Raw genomic sequence first — 20,223 nt, 5'->3', positions numbered from 1 at the left:
TCGTGATCTCAGGGTCCTGGGATGGAGCCCAGCATCAGGCTCTCTGCTCAGTGGGGAGCCTGCTTCCTCCCTCTCTCTCTGCCTGCCTCTCTGCCTACTTGTGATCTCTGTCAAATAAATAAAATCTTTAAATATATATATATATAATATTCTATAAACACTTTAATTACAAAAAACATCAAATACCAAATACACAGTAAAAATTACCATACAAAACCAAACAATAACCTCTTCCAAGTACTCACAATTAAGAACAATATGTTAGGGGCGCCTGGGTGGCTCAGTGGGTTAAGCCGCTGCCTTCGGCTCAGGTCATGATCTCAGAGTCCTGGGATCGAGTCCCGCATCGGGCTCTCTGCTCAGCAGGGAGCCTGCTTCCCTCTCTCTCTCTCTGCCTGCCTCTCTGCCTACTTGTGATTTCTCTCTGTCAAATAAATAAATAAAATCTTAAAAAAAAAAAAAAGAACAATATGTTAGTTTAGTGAAATAACTCTGCTTTGGTGCTTGTGAGACTATTCAAGATTTGTTTTATTTGTAGTGACGGAAGTTGGTTTTAAGTCTCTCAAGAAATAACAACTGTCAGGCACCTGGGTGGCTCAGTTGGTTGAGCATCTGCCTTCCGCTCAGGTTGTAGTTCTGCAGTCCTGGGATCAAGTCCTACATCGGGCCCCTGCTCAGAAGAGAGTCTGCTTCTCCCTCTCCCTCTGCCACTCCCCCTACTTGTGCTCTTTCTTTATCTTTCTCATAAAAATAAATAAATAATTGTTTAAAAAGATAAATGACAACTATCTTCAGAATGAAGGACTCCACTTAAAACTGATTAAGTACTACTTTCATATAAAACCTAAAGTTTTATTTTGTTTTTTAAGGCATTTCCTCCCTAAATGCAGTCAATACTGCATTTTTTTTAAATTCATTTGACAGATTACAAAACAAGTAGGCAGAGAGGGAGGCAGAGAGAGGAGGAAGCAGGCTCCCCGCTGAGCAGAAAGCCCGATGTGGGGCTCGATCCCAGGACCCCGAGATCACGACCTGAGCCAAAGGCAGAGGCTTTAACCCACTGAGCCACCTAGGTGCCCCAATACTGTAGCATCTTTTAAATGCTGCTAAAAACAGAATGGCTTAGGGGCACATGGGTAGCGCAGTAAGTTAGGCATGGGACTTTTTAAAAATTATTTTTATTAACATACAATTTATTATTAACCCCAGGGGAACAGGTCTGTGAATCGCCAGGTTTACACACTTCACAAAATTCACCATACCACACACCCTCCCTAATGTCCATAACTCAACCACCCTATCCCTAGTTCCCCCACCCCCCAGCAACCCTCAGTTTGTTTTGTGAGATTAAGTGTCTCTTATGGTTTGTCTCCCTCCCAATCCCATCTTGTTTCATTTATTCCTTTCCTACCCCCCCAATCCCCACCCTGCCTCTCAAATTCCTCTAATCAGATCAAATGTCTTTCTCTGATTGACTTATTTCGCTCAGCGTAATACCCTCTAGTTCCATCCATGCTGTTGCAAATGGTGAGATTTCATTTCTTTTGATGGCTGCATAGTATTCCATTTTGTGTATATACCACATCTTCTTTATCCATTCATGTGTTGATGGACATCTTGGTTTTTTCACATTTTTGCTATTGTGGACATCACTGCTATAAACATTCGCATGCACATGCCCCTTCGGATCACTACATTTGTATCTTTAGGGTAAATACCCAGTAGTGCGATTGCTGAGTCATAGGGTAGCTCTATTTTCAACTTTTTGAGGAACCTCCATGTTGTTTTCCAGAGTGGCTGCACCAGCTTACATTCCCACCAACAGTGTAGGAGGGTTCCCCTTTCTCCACATCCTCTCCATAGGCATGGGACTCTTGATTTCAGCTGAGGCCATGATCTCCAGATCCTGAAATCAAGCCCCACATGGGGCTTTGAGCTCAGCAGAGTCTGCTGAAGATGATCTCTTTCCCTCTCCTTCTGTCTCTCCTTTCCTTCCCCCCAACCCAGCTCACACACCCCATCTCTCTCATAAATAAATCAATCTTTAAAAAAAATAGAATGGTTTAAATCTACAACAGAAGTTTTTTTTTTACTTTAAAATAAGAATAAATGTAGCTCACGATATTTGTTTTATAACTGACTTGTGGGAAAGTTGAGATGTGTGATATAATCTGAAAGAGGAACAAATTATACCTTAAAATGCTTGTGCTTATTTGCAATAATTCAGATAGTTTACTTTTCAAGAAAAGAATGCTGCACAAAAAAAAAGAATGCTGCATAGAACATTGCCCTTTTAGGGTTATAAATATCTACTAAAAGTATAGATACATTTAATTCTCTAACAATAGACATTCCATTTTATAGTATATACTAAAAGCTACTAATTATACCGAAGAGTTGAGGCAGGAGAAAGCAGAGTCTGTTGGAAATATTTCAAAGTCAATAAATTTTAGAGCACAATAAATCCAAAAAGGAGGCTTGAGTTGTGGCTTGAGTTGTGACATGGGCCAGAGCACACATATTCTTGTACACAATGCTAAGAATTTTTTTTATCCTAGGAACAATTGGTTTCAAACAGGAATATTAGAATCTGATTCAGTGGGTTTGGCTCCCAGAGCAGCACAAAGAATAGATTGAAAAGGACAAAAGTACATTAGATCTTACTAGTACTGTACAGGACTAGAAGAGAGATGATAATAGCTTCAAAGGGAGCAACAGAGAGGGAGAGAATTAGACACATAAGGAAATGTGTCAAAAATTCAATGTCCTGGTGATTAAATGAATATGCAAGACAAGGCAGCTTTTCCAGAGACACACCCATATTCCTGGCTTATGAAACTAAATAAAAGGTGCCAACCATTGAAATAGGAAGCGTCAGAAGAGGGTCAGGTTAGAGGCGGAAGATCATGAATTTAATTTATATGTAGTTTGAGATATATCTGAGAGCTATATTAAAGAATCATCCATTTATTTAATTATTCAAGAAATTATTGCCAGGCACTCTTCAAGGCAATGCAGATACAGCTTAGGACAAAAGCAGTGGAATACTTGCTCTCATGGAGCTTACCTTCTTGATATATTCTAGAGAGGCCAACGAGGCAGTTGAATTTATAGATCTGGAGCTTAAAGGTGAGGTTTGAGTGAGAGCTATTAATTTGAGAAATGCTGATGTATAAATGAGAATCAGAGCTACAAACATGTTCCTCAATGACTTTGCCTTATGTTTACACCTCAGCCTTGAGAATATCCAAGGCCCTTTAAGAAATTACATATGCCCTTTTATGAGCTTCCACTCTTGCCACTCCCTCATATGCACCATTCACTGAAGCCATTTTTTTTTAATTCGAAGCAAATTTAATCACAAAATGGTATCACACTTGGTAGTTAAAATAAGTGTACATAAACCTGATTTATTTATTTTTTCCACAGAACTAAGGTTTTCATTACAAACAAAGTTCATTTCCAGGGAAAAATTATATAATACTAGGCTACTGAAGCCATTTTTAATATGAATATTAAAGCTTCCTAAACTGGAAATGCTTCCATGTCTTTGCATATGCTGTTCCCTCCACCTAAAAGCCCTCCCTGCTCACCCTCAATTTTGACTGCTTTATTATCATGAGTCCCTAAGACCCAGCTTAAGTTTCACCTCCTCTGGTCAGACTTACAAGATTTCTAGCTACCTCCATACCTCAAATTAAAACAGATGTCCTGCTATTAGCTCCCATAGGATTCTATGTCCTCCTCTATCATGGCATTCATCATACTGTATTATCATTACTTCTTACCTCTTACACACTAGGTGGTCAACTTTTTGCATGTCCTTGAGTTCTGCCTGGCATGGATTAGTTCTTAAAATATGTTTATTAGGGCGCCTGGGTGGCTCAGTGGGTTAAGCCGCTGCCTTCGGCTCAGGTCATGATCTCAGGGTCCTGGGATCGAGTCCCACATCGGGCTCTCTGCTTAGCAGGGAGCCTGCTTCCTCCTCTCTCTCTCTGCCTGCCTCTCTGCCTACTTGTGATCTCTCTCTGTCAAATAAATAAATAAAATCTTTAAAAAAATAAAAAATAATATGTTTATTAAATGAATCAGTGAATAGATAAATTAATAAGGTATATCACTAGTAGTGCTCTAACAAGGTGTAAAAGTCTATCAATTGGAAATTTTTTCACTGACACCTAGAAAAGGAAAGAAAATTTCTTCCAGGGGTGCCTGAGTGGCTCAGTCAATTAAGCGTCTGCCTTAAGCTCTCTCCACTTGTGCTCTCCCATTCTCTCTCTGGCAAATAAATAAATTAAGCATTTTTTTTAAATGAAAAAGAAAATCTTCCTCCAGAAAATTGCATAATTTAACAAAATTTGGAAAAGTAAGGAGAAAGGTTTATAAAATGTGCATCCACACGACTGATTACATATCCATTAAAAATGTCTCCAGAGAGGTCTGGGTGGCTCAGTTGGTTAAGTGTCTGACTCTTGATTTCAGCTCAGGTCTTGATCTTGGAGTCATTAGATCGAGCCCTGCACTGGGCTCCATGGTCAGCAGAGAGTCTGCTTGAGATTCTCTCTCTCCCCTCCTCACTCTGCTTCTTCCCCTGCTGTGTACTCTCACTCCCTCTTGCTCTAATAAATAAATGGGTTATTTTAAAGATTTAATTGTCAGAGAGAGAAAGCACAAGTCGGGGGAGTGATGGGCAGAGGGAGAACAGGCTCCCTGCTGAGTGAGGAGCCCAATGTGGGACTGAGCCACCCAGATGGCCCAATAAATAAATGTTTTGTTTTTTTTTTAAATGTCACCAGAGCACCTGGGTGGCTCAGTCAGTTAAGCATCTCCCTTTGGCTCACATCATGATCTCTGAGTCCCTGGATCGAGCCCTGCATCAAGCTCCCTGCTCAAAGGGGAGTCTGTTTCCTTCTCTCCCTCTTGCTTCTCACCCTTCCTCTTGCTTGCACTTGCTCTTTCTCTCTCTCAAATTAATAAAATCCTTTTTAAAAATAATTCATTAAAAATAAATAAGTAAATAAATAAACTCTCCAAAAGTTTGTGATAATGGGAAAACACTAGAGAATCTAAAACATTATACATCATGATTCTAGCTGTAGAAGTGGCAGGAAAAGAGTTAGAAAGAAGTAAAAAATTGACAAGTTTCTCTGGATGTAAAATTGTGTGAGGTTATTTTTACACCACTATTGCCCACCTTTTCCAAATCTTATACAAAGAACAGATGTAATTTTTAGAATTTAAAAATTTTTTAAAGATTTTATTTATTTATTTGATAGAGATTACAAGTAGTCAGAGAGGCAGACAGAAAGAGAAGAGGAAGCAGGCTCCCCGCTGAGCAGAGAGCCTGAAGCGGGGCTCAATCCCAGAACCCCAAGACCATGATCTGAGCAGAAGGCAGAGGCTTTAACCCACTGAGCCACCCAGGTGCCCCTAGAATTTAAAATTTTTACTGTTAAAAAAGCCACCAACTAGGGCGCCGGGGTGGCTCAATTGGTTGAGCATCTGACTCTCAGTTTTGGCTCAGGTCATAATCTCAAGGTCATAGGATTGAGTCCCACATGGGGCTCTGCACTCAGAGGAGAGTCTGCTTGACATTCTCTTTCTCCCACTCCCTTCGCCTCTCCCTCCCCTTGCTTGCTCTCTCTCTCTCAAATAAATAAATACATCTTCTTCGGGGGGAAAAAAAAAGCCACCAACCACAAGTCTTCTAAATTCAAAATATTTAAAATAAGAGACTATACAGACATGTATTTTCTTTCTAAGTCAGAAAGAAAGTAGGTCATGGGGAAGACTTTGGTTCAAAAAGCTTGCAGCACTGGTTACCAGGAATACCCTGGACAGTCCTTAAAAAGAATATAAAAATGATCCATTAAAGTGGGTGGGAGGAACATAAAGACAAAGATATTTTGTATGGGAAAAGTTTGTACCTTAGACAATGGCTCCTAAACAAATAATAAATAGCTAGTCAAGGTAAGATGCTGTGACAGATTCAGAAATTAGAAAAATTTTCAAACCTCAAGGAACTTGGAGTAGAATAAATTGTTAGGTTATACCTTTATTATTTTTCCTCAAAATTCCTGCTTTATTGACTATTTACTCCAAATAACGATACCCCCCAAACATGAAACATTAAAAATGTTTTGTAACATATCCTTGACTATGCTATAAGAATACTTTATTGCCGGGATGTCTGGGTAGCTCAGTTGGTTGGACGACTGCCTTTGGCTCGGGTCATGATCCCAGAGTTCCAGGATCGAGTCCCGCATAGGCTCCCGGCTCCATGGGGAGTCTGCTTCTCCCTCTGAAACTTCTCCTCGCTCATGCTCTCACTGTCTCTCTCTCTCTCAAATAAATAAATAAAATATTTAAAAAAAAAAAGAACACTTTATTGCCATTGTACATAGGGTAGATGAGAATAATAAAATTATCATAATGTCAAACTAGTTAAGCTGTTGCTAGTTTAATAATTTATACACAGTTGACCCTTGAATAATACACATGCAGGGTTTGGGATGCTGACCCCCTGTTTAGTGAAAATCCATGTGTAACTTTTGACTCCTCCAAAACTGAATTGAAAGTCTCTAATATATGAAGAGCTCCTATAAATCAGTTAGGGAAAAAACAACCAAATAGAAAAAAAAAAATCTGGGCACTCTAAAAGAAAAAGACAAATAAAAATGGGAAAATATTTTCAAACTTACTAAATCTAAATAATGCACATTAAAGGAATTTCATATTTTTTCATCATCGTAAGAGATGAAATTGGTGAGCCTGAAGAAACAAGTATTTTACATAATAATTTCTCATATAATAAAGTCCATGAGTCTTGTTTACTACTGTATCCTTACACCTAGCACATGGGTGTGCTAATAGACACAAGTATCTGCTGATGACAAAACTATGGTATGCACATATTATGACATAGATCTATATTTATTACCATAAAAAGATACCTGGGGAGCATCAACATACTTGCTAAAACTATGAGAAGAAATAGATAATTCCTCTATTAAGATTGGAGACTTTAATACCCCTCTAACAGAAAGAAATACAGGGCCAGCATGCAGAAAATCAGTAAAGACAGTGTTGAATTGAATAGCACCATCAATTCACTAGACACAATTGACAGACTACTTCACTCAACAGAAACAGATTACACATTATTCTCAAGTTCACATGGAATATTCACCAAGATGGACAAGATTCTGGGCCATAAAACACCTCTTGACAAAATTTTTAAATTTGTCATTTATGTTATGAATAGAAATCATATAATATTATTCCCACTGAAATGGAATTAAACAAGAAATCAATAACAGAAAGTTAGCTGGAAATTTTCCAAATACTTGGAATTTAAATAAAATACTTCAAATAACACAGGGCCAAATAAGAAATCTCAAAAGAAATTCAGAAAAGTTTTTAACTGAATGAAAATGAGAATATAATTTAAAATTTGTGAGATGCAGAAAATTCTCTTAAAATTTACAGGGAAATTAATAGCATTGAATACGTATATTTGAAAAGTAGAAAGATCTAAAATCGATAATTTAAGCTTCCACCTTAGGGAACATGAAAAAGAAGAACAAATTAAATATAAAGTAAGTCAGAAAAAAAGGGAGGGGGGGAAGTAACAAAAATTGAGGCAGGAAGAAAGAAATCAGTAGAGAAAATCAACAAAACCAAAGCTGGTTCTCTGAAAAGATCAATGAAATCTATAAGCCTCTAGCCAGGCAAAGAAAAAGAGAATGTACAAATGACTAACATCAGAAATAAAACAGGAGCCATCACCACAGATCCCATGGACATTAAAAGGACAATATGGGAGTATTATGAATAATTCTATGTGAGGAAATTTGGTAATTTAGATGAAATGAAGTAATTCCTCTAAAGACCGTTTGCCAAAAACTCACACAAGAAATAGACAATTTAAATGGACCTATATCTATAAAAGAAATCAAATCAATAATTAATAAACTTCCAAAAAGAAAGCATCGGGTTCAGATGGTTTCACTGCTTAATTCTACGAAACATTTAAGGAAGAAATTATACCAATTCTCTACAATGTCTCCCAAAAGATAAAAGCAGAGAAAATACTTCCTAACTCATTCCATGAGGTCAGCATTACCCTAATACCAAAATCAGACAAAGACATTATTGATACTGGCAAAAGAGCAGACAAAGAGATTGACAGAACAGAATAGAGAGGCCAGATACACATAAATATAGTCAACTGGTCTTTGACAAAGGAACAAAGGCAATACAACAGAGCAAAGACAGCCTGTTCAATAAATGGAACAACTGAATATACACATAAAAAAAAAAAGGAGCTAGAATAGATCGTACACCCTTCACAGAAATTAACTCAAAATCATAGACATAAATGTAGAACACAAAACTATAAAAGTACTAGAAGATAACATTGAAGAAAACCTAAATGACCTGTAGCATGGCAGTAACTTTTTAGATATAGCACCAAAAGCACATTTCCTGAAAGAAACAACTGGTAAGCTGGACTTCATTAAAATTAAAAACTTCTCTGTAAGAGACAATGTCAAGAAAATGGAAGGACAAGCCCCAGACTGGGAGAAAATATTTGCAAAAGACGTATCTGCCAAAGGACTGCTATTCAAAATACACAAAGAACATTTAAAACTCAACAATAAGAAAATGAACCACCTAATTTTAAAACGGACCAAAGACCTTAACAGATTCCGCTCACCAAAAAAGATATAAAGATGGGCAAATAAGCATATGAAAATATGTTCGACATATGTTATCAAGGAAATCAAATTAAAACAATGAGATAGCACTACATACCTATTAAAATGGGCAAAACCGAGAACACTGATAATACCAAATGCCAGCAAGGATGTCAAGCAATAAGTACTCTCATTCATTGCTGATAGGAATGCAAGGTGTTACAGCAATTTTGGAAGACAGTACAGCAGCTTCTCACAAAACTAAACATACTCTTAAACATATGATTCAGCAATTGTGGTCCTTGGTATTTACGCAAATAAAATAAAAACAATCCACACAAAAACCTGCACACAGATGTTTATAGCAGTTTTATTCATAATTACCAAAACTTTGGAAGCAACTAAGATGTCCTTCAGTAGGTGAATGAATAAATAAACTATAATACATCCAGACAACAGACTAACTCAAGCACTTACAGGAAGGGAGCTATCAAGCCATAAAAAGGTATTAAGGAAAACTAAGTGTGTATTACAAAGTGAAAGAAGCCAATCTTAATCAAACTGTATGATTCCAACAATATCATTTGTGGAAAAGGCAAAACTATGGAAATAGCAAAAAGATCAGTGTTTTTGAGGGATGGGGCAGTAGGGGAAAAGAATGAGCAGGAAGAACACAGAGGATTTTTAGGCAATAAAACTATACTCTGTAGTACTACAGTTGTAGATACACGTCATCATACATTAATTTACACCAAAAGTCAACCCTAATATAAACCACAAACCTGGAGTGATAATGATGTGTCAATGTAGGTTCAGTGGTAACAAATGTACCACTCTGGTACAAGATGTTGACAGTGGGCAAAGTTCTCCATTTTGTGGGACAGGAGGGATATAGGAACTCCGTCTGCTCCATCTTGCTATGTATCCAAAACTGCTCTAAAAAAGTAATGTTTAGGGGCACCTGGGTGGCTCAGATGGTTAAGCATCTACCTTTGGCTCAGGTCATGATCTCTGGGTCCTGGGCCCAAAGGGGAGTCGGCTTCTCCCTCTCTCCCTGCCTCTCCCCCTGCTCATGCTCTCTCTAACTTGCTGTCTCAGATGAATAAATATTTTTATAAAGAAGTTAATTAAATAATAAAAAATAAAAGTTTACTAACTTTATAGAAGGTGAGGAAAAGGAAGAGAGAATAGCATGAATACAATTTACATATCTGTGTATATATTATATATGTATAGAGAGATGCACACACACACACACACACATATGCAAAAACAATGTCTAGAAGTCCATGTTAAAAGTGGAACTAAGAGATGAAATGTCATCTTTTATTTATTTTTGTACTTCTATTTATTTAAATTCTTTACATTTAATGTTTACATTAAAATAATATTCAAAAATAAATTGCTCAGATTAAAAATAATACAGGAGATTACAAATGTGCCGAAAACTGCTTGACTAAGAAACCTACAGAGAACACATTCTATTACAAAATCCTAAGCAGCTTCTAAGAAAAATAAAATGCTGATCCAGGGCTTTTTCCTTTTTAAGATAAACAATTTTATTCTTCCGGTTCTTAAAGACATCAGATTCAGCTATTTAGTCATGTAGAAAATGTAACTTCCTCAATGCAATTCCCTAGCGTAGCTCTGGCTGAATAAAATGACTGGGAGGATATCCCTAGTTAATTCTTTTTTTTTTTCTCCTTGAAATAGTAGTAAGACTTGGAAAGAGGAAAAGGAATAAATTAATAATTGAGTCCATTCAGTCTATTAAAATGTTTTTTATACTTGCGTGAAACAAGCCAAGGAAAGGCAAGACAAACAGTACTTTTAGTTTAACTACAAATTAGCAAAAAACACAAACAAAATGACAATGCACTTTAATAGTAATACCATTAAAAAGTCTAAACCATCCTCACCCAGAAATTCCCTTTCCAAAAGCTTTCTTGATTTTTAAAAAATTAAAAATGAATTAAAATTCATTCTATCAGGTATAAAATGAAGTGATGATCTACCCATTACTTAGTATATTTATCTCTTTTGTTACCTGAAATACCTGGTTTCACTGCTCCAGTGATCAAACTGATACACGAGAATTCTTGTTTAGTTTATATAATGTCAGAACCTTAATCTAGAAAACCATCAAAATAACATTCTTCGCAACTTCCAAACAGTTTTTTAAGAGTGTATTTATTCATTTGACAGACAGAAAGAGAGAGAGGCAGGCAGAGGGAGAAGCAGACTGCCTATTGAGCAGGGAATCTGATGCTGGACTCAGGACCCCAGGATCATGACCTGAGCTGAAGGCAAATGCTTAACCGACTGAGCTACCCAGGTGCCCCTCCAAACACTTTTAAGAAGGGATTTATGGTTAAAAAGCTGGGGGGGGGTTTCTTTTTTTTTTTTAAGAAGGGATTTATGGTTATTTCCTAAACCTTAGAGAAATTAGTAACTTTTTCAAGTAGACTTTCTTTATTAATGATACTACAATAAATCTTAACCATCCACCATTCCCATATTTCTGTTCACTGCTTGCCTTCTGACAAATCCATTTTAATTAAAAAATAGCAATAAAGAGGGGGCGCCTGGGTGGCTCAGTGGGTTAAGCCGCTGCCTTCGGCTCAGGTCATGATCTCGGGGTCCCGGGATCGAGTCCCGCATCGGGCTCTCTGCTCAGCAGGGAGCCTGCTTCCTCCTCCTCTCTCTCTCTCTCTGCCTGCCTCTCTGCCTACTTGTGATCTCTGTCTGTCAAATAAATAAATAAAAATCTTTAAAAAAAAAAATGTTTTAAAAAATAGCAATAAAGAGGAGAAATCTCTATTGTATTTTATCTTAGTAAACATAAAGCTACCAGATGAGGTTTATTCCTAAATTTTACTATTTTAATGATGTGAAAAGCAGAGTGAACATTGAGCAGAGTTCTTTTGGAAAGCAGAGCTACATTTGATATGAAAATCATTGATTGAGACCCAGATGTCATTTTTAGAGAGTCACTTTTCTAACCATAACCATGCATTAAGACAGCCAATAAATTATAAACTGATAAATGTAAAGGATACTCAAATCAATGTCCTTGAAGGGCAGATGAAGGTAATCAGCCTCTCCCTTATGGCAATAGGTAGAAGAATATTTTATCCACTGAGAATTTAAAGCCAAGAAAAAGCTCCTGACAGAACTTTAGGGACTGACTCTACAGAATATATCTCAGTCACATAGTACAACCGACAAAAACACTGCAGACTTTACAGGATTTGCGTATGCTTGGGCATCTTCCCCAAATGGTATTCTGCAGGAAGATGAAATATAGGTATTGATTTAAAAATTTTTATGTGCTTTTAGCTATACCATCAAATAAAATGAAGTGTGAGGTCCATTCTAAGTATCTATCTACTGTAACCTTTTCTACCTGCTTGCATTTTTAGTAACAAATATTAATCCCTTGTCTGACCTTGAATGTCTCTCAATATGTTGGTCTGTCATCTCTGCTCTCTTATTTCTCTCCATCTCAGTTCTTTGTCTGCAGAAACATCAATTACTGTATCCATTTCTTTTTCCCTCTTTTCCTACATTTGCCAGTCTTCCATCTTCATACACTGAACGTGCTGTCTAAAAATGTTGTTTGTAAACCCAGCATGTTTATCTCTTTTAAAAAGTCACAAATATGAAGAAAGGGAGAATGCTGGTAATATTTATTTGAATTGTCCTCTTTCAGAGCTATGGGTTAGGCAAAGTACATGGCAGTAAGAGTTAAAAAGTTGAGCAAAGGAACAGCAACATAATAAGGGCAGGACTCAGATATTCAGAAACTGACTTTTAAAAGAGGGATAAAAGAGCTTATAGCAAAAAGATTAATAAGGGACTAATGAGGTAGTTTTGCCTCAAGAATACAGCTTCTAAACATTCTTAAAACTCCTCAGGAATACACCCTCCAGTTAAAAACACTAAATCAATACAGAGCTTCTTTACAATGATACCTCAATATGTACTACTTGTGCTTTATTCTCTTAAGTAAAAAAAGAAACTAAGTACTGAGCATTCATTTACCTTCACATGTGACTTGTATCAAGGTCCTACAATCAAAACCTCCATTAGAGGGGTGCTTGGGTGGGTCAGTCAGTTAAGCACCTGCCTTCAGCTCAGGTCATGATACCAGAGTCTGGGATAGAGCCCCTCATGGAGTTCCCTGCTCAGCGGGAAGCCTGCTTCTCCCTCTCCCACTCCTCCTGCTTGTGCTCTCTCTATGTCAAGAGAAATAAAATCTTAAAGCAAACAAACAAACAAACAAAAAACCTCCATTTGTGCCGCATGGAGTACTACACATTCACAGATTATAAAGTTGTCATCATAACCATCTAAATGGGATATAAAGAGTTTAAGTGACTTCAATCACTTACTTAAAATTATAGTGAGAGGTATTAATGATATCTGGGTTGTTTGAAGCATTCCTTGATTTCCCTGATCTTATCTCTAAGAAGCATATAATATTTACTCTAGCTTGAGAAATAAATTTTAATTATGTCAGGTAACCTCTGACTGGTCCAACATAACTATGAATGTTTGGAGCTTCCAAAGCAACTTTGCAAGTGGTGAAACATGCAGTCTGCATAAGAAGAAACATACAGGGTCAAATTATTTAATCATTAACAAAATTAACCTAACCTCTACAAGAACTGAAGGATGTCAGAATCTCAGGATTTTTGAAAGGGGATTTACAAAGTATCTAGTTAGCCAGTAAGTAGTAGTATTAATAACAGGTTTTAACCATTTTCCCATATAATACACTCCAATCTATCCCTAAACTCTCCTATGAACAGTGAAAGAAAGCAGTGAAAGAAAATGTGTAAATTTAAAAGATTAAAAAATATATCACTCCCATCCCCAGGAATCTAATCTGCTATCTGGTTCAAATTCACTCACTAATTATTAACTGGGTTCAACTATCCGTATAATAGCAAGATCTCCTTTCCAATGTCCTAGCCAAGTGCACTGACCAAGCCTCTGAGTGAACACCTCCAAAACAGAAAGTTCAGTACTTAATGAGCTCTGTACTGAGCTAAAAATACAGCTGTTTAAGTTTAAAAGCCTGATACAATTTTAAACTATTTTTCTTCACTAACATCACTGTTCTAGAGTATCCACATCACTACATTATTCCACCTAATTTTAAACAACTTCAGTTGCTTAAAAGACTTGGAACCAAAAATCTGTGTCCTTAAAATGTCCACCAACTGTTTCCGGTTGGGCCTTCTGAAACTAATCTGCCTTGCATTCGATAACCCATCAGGTATTTAAAGACCTCCAGGGCTGCCTGAGTGGCTCAGTTGGTTAAGCATCTACCTTTGGCTGGGGTCATGATCCCAGGGTCCTGAGACTGAGTCCTGCACTGGTCTCCCCACTCAGTAGGGCGTGTCTGCTTCTCCCTCTCCCTCTGCCCCTTCCCTCCCACTTGTGCTCTCTCTCTTGAGCATGCTCTCTCTCTCAAATGAATGAATGAAATCTTTAAGAAAAAAAAAAAAAGAAAAAGTAAAAAAATAAAGACCTTCCAATATCTTCCCCACTCCCGCTGCACCATCTCTTCTCCACATTAAATATTCTCAATTCCTTCAATTAGTCAGAAGACTGCCAAATGAGTGGAAATGAGGCCTCAATCAGGGTACTGATAAGGGGATAAGAAATAAGATATAAAAAATGAGATATAAACAGCAAGCTGAGATGATAGAAGTAGCAACATCAATTCAGTATGACATAGTGATTTTGAGGTTTGTTTAACAAGTAAATATGGACAGGATCTTTTTCAAGTCCCATTCCATTAGTTACTTCTGCTACAAAAAGGTGCATCCATATTATTGAGACTAGTAATTATACTTCATTTAAACACAAAATATCACATTTATTCATTCATCAAGTACTTGAGTGGCTACTTTCGTAAGGCTCTATGGGAGATAAAATGAGCCATGAGATCCAGTTCCTGTCCCCATTAAATTTACATTCTAAAATGCAAGATGTTTCTAATTAACCAGAACTTCAGTTGTAATATGGTTATGTCCCACAGTAGAAATATAAAATGTTAAAATTACTGGGAAATATTTTTCCCCTTTCCAATGAGAATATTCCCACAAGAAAAATAACACACACAGTCACAACTGGGATTCTTCAAATACAAAGACCAAGGACACACAAACAATATAAATCTTACATTCTGGGTGTAAATAAGGTTAACACTAGGCATATTTCTTAGGAAGGAGTTAAAGTACCCTCAACAATTATGTCTATTGTTAAAGATTAATGCTTGAATTGTATCATCGGTCAAAAGAGCATTGTTTAAAATGTTCACAAACACAATTGTTTTGGCTTACAAATGGAATTGTTTGATGTCATTTTCCCATTTCTAATTTTAAACAATAGTATATCAATTTGAAAATAAAGCTAAGGGTTTAAAGCTTTACAAAGATTTAAAAAATGCATATTTTCTACCTGATATAACTGTTGTAATAGAGTTCCCTATAGCAATATACATATTATTATGATAAAGGTTTAAATTACTAAGGGTACTTTAGTCATTTTACCAGATAACTTATTTTACAGAGTCTATTAAAATGTAGTTTAGTAGGAACTTTATATTTTAAGCTGCTAACCAAATCACACAGAAAGTATAATATAAATAACTTTGAACACATAATTTGACTCTAGGTCTTTAGTGGGATATAGTCTAAAGACATAAAATGGCAAAGAAATCTTTAATTGGTAAATCTGTTGTTGGAGAGAGTACCAGTATAGTAATACCAAAACTATCTTAAGTGTTTTATAGGAGAGATTAGATGAGTAAATATACTGATAGGGTCTTGAATCAGAATTCCCTGTAGGAAAAGGGAGATAAAATATGAACTGCCAGAAGGTGAAGATGAATTCTGTGGTTCTGAGTATGAATTAAGGTATCTTATAAGTATGTGTGTGTGTGCATGTATGTATCCTAAAAGCAGTGTACTCCAGTAGCAATGAGTACATTCAATGCCCAAATCTTGTTTCTGAGTACCATTTCCCACTAAACTGAACAAGGACTGCATGATAAAATGACTAATCCAGGTCTCAAGCAGGGAATTTACAAGGTGAGCCTGGAACTTCGTATTGTACAAAAAAATTAGAATGTGCCCAGTTACCAATGTGAATGCCAGTTCCTTTGGCAAAGGTCAAAGAAACTGGCTTGAACATGACTAATCAAATTTAATCATCAAAAGAATAATGGTGGGGCGCCTGGGTGGCTCAGTGGGTTAAAGCATCTACCTTCGGCTCGGGTCATGATCTCAGGGTCCTGGGATCGAGCCCCACATCAGGCTCTCTGCTCAGCCGGGAGAGCTGAGCCTCCGGGCTGAGCAGAGAGCCTGCTTCCCTTCCTTTCTCTGCCTGCCTCTCTGCCTACTTGTGATCTCTGTCTGTCAAATAAATAAATAAATCTTTAAAAAAAAAAAAAAAAAAGAATAATCGTGGGGCACCTGGCTGGCTCAGTCAGTGGAGCATGAAACTCTTGATCTCAGGGTCATGAGTTCAAGTCCCATACAGGGTGTGGAGCCTACTTCAAAAAAAAAAAAGAAGAAGAAAAAGAAGAAGTAGCACCTGTGTGGCTCAGTTGGTTAAGCATTAGCCTTCAGCTCAGGTCATGATCCCAGGGGGATTGAGCCCTGCATTGGGTTCCTTGCTCCATAGGGAGCCTGCTTCTTCTCTCCCTCTGCCTGCCACTCCCTCTACTTGTGCATTCTCTCTGTGATAAATAAGTAAATAAAGAAATCTTTTATTTTTCAATTTATTTATTTTCAGAAAAACAGTATTCATTATTTTTTCACCACACCCAGTGCTCCATGCAAGCCGTGCCCTCTATAATAGCCACCACCTGGTACTCCAACCTCCCACTCCCCCCCCCCCCCCCCGCCACTTCAAACCCCTCAGACTGTTTTTCAGAGTCCATAGTCTCTCATGGTTCACCTCCCCTTCCAATTTACCCAAATTCCCTACTCCTCTCTAACGCCCCTTGAAAGGATGAATACCCAACTTTTGTAGCAACATGGATGGGACTGGAAGAGATTATGCTGAGTGAAATAAGTCAAGCAGAGAGAGTCAATTATCATATGGTTTCACTTATTTGTGGAGCATAAGAAATCTTTTTAAAAAAGAAGAATGGCAATAGATTTACAGCCGGTATTTTTTTTTTTTTAAAGAATCCTTGGGTACATAGTGACACTAAAATAAAAGAAAAGAGGAGGAATAGCTCTTCTTCAGAGAAGATAGCCAGCAAAAATGCAGGATTGAGAGAGCTGGAAAATCACTATCTGGCAACCACCGATGCAATGACTGATTGAGGTAAGGATGATCCATGGCTACTAAAACCAAGGATAGGGAAAAAAAAAAAACTGTTGAGAGTATTACCCCACAGATTAACTATTAATTTCAAAAGGGAAAAGATAACATTAGGATGTAGAAATCTGGCTAACCTAAGTGGCTGATCTTAACATTACCAATAACGGGACAAACTGCCATTATATTCTTCCCGAAGTGGTGAAATGTAAAGTTTACAATATCTCCTACTTAACAGTCATGAAAAAAAAAAATATTTAACCTGAAATTGTGGAGAAACAATCAGACAAATTCATTTTGTGAGGCATTCTACAAAACAAAATGGCCTGGACTCAAAATTGTCAGTCTCGAAAGACCAAAAAAACAAAAAAGGAAGGAGGAAAAAGAAAAGATGAGAATTGCTCTAGATAAATGAAAACAGACACAACTAAGAAAATTCATAATCTCTGATTGGAAGTATTTTTTTAAAAGATTTATTTGAGAGAGAGTGCAAGAAGGGGGTAGGGAGGAGCAGAAGGAGAGGGACAAGCAAGCAGACCCTACACTGAACACAGAGCCCAATGTGCGGCTCAATCCCAGGACCCTGAGATCATGACCTGAGCAGAAGCCAAGAGTCAGATGCTTAACTAACTGAGAAACCCAGGAGCCCAAATTGTAAGTATTTTTAAAGTTTTTTTTTTTAAGCTATAAGGGACATTACTGATAAACATCTGAGCAAATTCATATTTTTTAATATGGCCTATACATCAGACAGTATTGTCAATCACTGTTAAATTACTTGGGTGTGCACATAGCATTATAGCCAAGTAGGTGAATGTCCTGGTTCATAAGAGATATATGAGGAAGAACTTAGGAGTGAAGTGTCAGGATGACTCCACCTTAGTTCCCAGTGGTTCAGCAAGAAAAAGAAAGCATGCCATGTGTGTGTATTTAGAGAGAGGGAAAGCAAGTGCGATATAATGTTAACAACTACTGAATCTAAGTTAAAGATATACAGGTATTTGTTATACTATTCTTTCAGTTTTTTAATAGGCTTGAAACTTTAAGATTTTTTTTTTTTTGAGAGAGAATGTGCACACAAGTTGAGGGGGAGGGACAGAAGGAGACGCAGGCTCCCCACTGAGCAGGGAGCCCAGGGCAGGACTCAATCCCAGGATACTGGGTTCATGACCTAAACATGTAGACGTTTCACTGACTGAGCCACCGAGGGGCCCTAGGTTTGAAACTTCCAAAGGAAAAACTAGTGTGGAAATTAAATTGACTTTCAAGCAGCTGATCAGATTTTATTAAGTCTAACTACGTTTTTATCCTATCCATAAGCACTAAAAGCAAGTGTGAAGTTCAGAAAAGGTTGGCTAAAAATAAAAGTAGTAATACTAACAAATAATACGTAATTACAAACCAACCCACCACTAGTTTCCTATTACAGCTGTAGACTAAACACAATCTCTGATGAAAATGCTTAAAAGAGGACGTGTATTAACTCATGACAATTATGTATCAGCAAAGCTATCTTACATAATATTTACTCCAAATTCAAATATGACTAACCAAGCAAATTTTTTCCCCAATTGAGATCTTTTAGTTTATAAGGATTTCTATAATTAAAACGTCATCACAGACATACAATTTCAGGCCACATATCTATAACAATAAGAAACACAAACGCTGTACCAGGAATTTTGTTAACCTATGCACATGTATCATCTCATTTAATCCTTACAGAAACTCTATAATGTAGATACTATTATCATCTTCATTTTATAGATTAAGGGCAAAAAAGGCTTGGAAAGACTAAATAACTTCTACAAGGTCATACTGCTAATAAATAGCAAAACACACCTTGAATCTAGGCAGTCTGACTCCAGAGGCCATGCTCTCTGCTGTACACATTCTTCTGCTTACTATGAAACATATAATTTAAAAAATAAACTGAGTGCATTAATTCGATATCTATCAAAATTTACACAAAGGAGACATTTCAAGGAAAAATCAAGAGTATTTCTTTCTTCCCTAATACACATTTAAATTTACAAAAACACTAATTGAATGAAGTTAGAATTTAACCAGATGCCCAATTTATTGCCCATAATCCCACGTGAAAATAAAGATCATATACCTATTCATATGTATGACTGAATATGTTACCTATAAATTCAAAACAAATACCAACATATTTCCAAATTCTTTCATCTAGAATGTTATCCCTGCTCACTCAAAGGGAAAAAAGGCAGGGGAGGGAGCCTGGGTGGTTCATATGGTTGAGTGTTTGCCTTTGGCTGAGGTCATGATCTCTAGATCCTATGATGGAGCCCCTGTCAGGCTCCCAGCTCAGCAGGGAGTCTGCTTCTTCCTCTCCCTCTGCCTCTCCCTCTGCCTCTCTGTGCTCTCTCTCTCTCTCTCTCTCAAATGAAAATAAATAAAATCTTAAAAAAAAAAAACCCTGAAAAAAATGTATTTCAGGTACAACATTCCTCAAGTATACTTAATTCAAACAATGACATAAAAGAAAAAAAAAAAAAAAACCAAGAAATCAGCCTTGAAAATTGATGCCACCATAAAAAAAAAAATAACAAACAAACCATCTCCCCCAAACCTGGTCATCTTACAGTGTTCTCTCAGTGCACTGTACTACTATCCATCCAGTTACATAAGCCAAAAAGCTAGCAGTGGTACCACCTTCCTCTCCCTCATTCCTTACATCCGGTCTATCACCCACTTCCACCTCCTAAATATCTCTAATCCACCCACTTTATCTTCATCATCATCTTGCCCAAGGTATCATCTTTCATCTGGCCTCTCCCTATCCACACTGCTATCCCTCTTATAAATAGTTTTTCCTCTGTAGAATATCAGGTCCTTTCTTATAGCACTTAAAATAACCAGAACTTTAAATTTCTTTGAACATTTGATTTATGTCTGCCTCTCCAGTTATACAGTATGTTCCATGAGGGTAGAAACTGTATTTACCCACCATTTCATCATTGTGACCTAGGAGAGTGCCCAGTTAATAGGTAAATGCTAAATGATTGAATTCATGTCACAGACTGCAAGTTTATTTATAAACAGAAAAAAAAATTGGTTATAAGGTCCACCAACCATAAGGAGTACTTTATTTCATCATTTCTAGATCATACATTTACATTTTAACTCTGAAATAAATACATCTTATAGTTGA

At 37.0% G+C, this 20,223-nt stretch overlaps 1 protein-coding gene across 2 annotated transcripts in view; it reads right to left on the bottom strand.

Annotated features, from left to right (window-relative positions):
* ATG4C (autophagy related 4C cysteine peptidase) overlaps window positions 1–20,223 on the bottom strand; it is an 81,481-nt gene that overhangs the window by 57,408 nt on the left and 3,850 nt on the right. Inside the window, exon 1 of one of the 2 annotated variants that reach the window (XM_044238368.1) lies at window positions 246–262. The exons of the other annotated variant lie outside the window; for it this stretch is intronic. The gene's annotated coding sequence lies outside the window, so the exon portion shown is untranslated. Of the gene's footprint in view, window positions 1–245; window positions 263–20,223 lie in introns of those variants that run through there. 2 annotated transcript variants of the gene reach the window in all.

This window comes from Neovison vison, chromosome 2 (assembly GCF_020171115.1).
Source record: "Neovison vison isolate M4711 chromosome 2, ASM_NN_V1, whole genome shotgun sequence".
In the NCBI taxonomy this organism is placed as follows: domain Eukaryota; kingdom Metazoa; phylum Chordata; class Mammalia; order Carnivora; family Mustelidae; genus Neogale; species Neogale vison.
The sequence above is the reverse complement of the archived record's forward strand: the minus strand, read 5'-3'. Positions and strand labels throughout refer to the sequence as shown.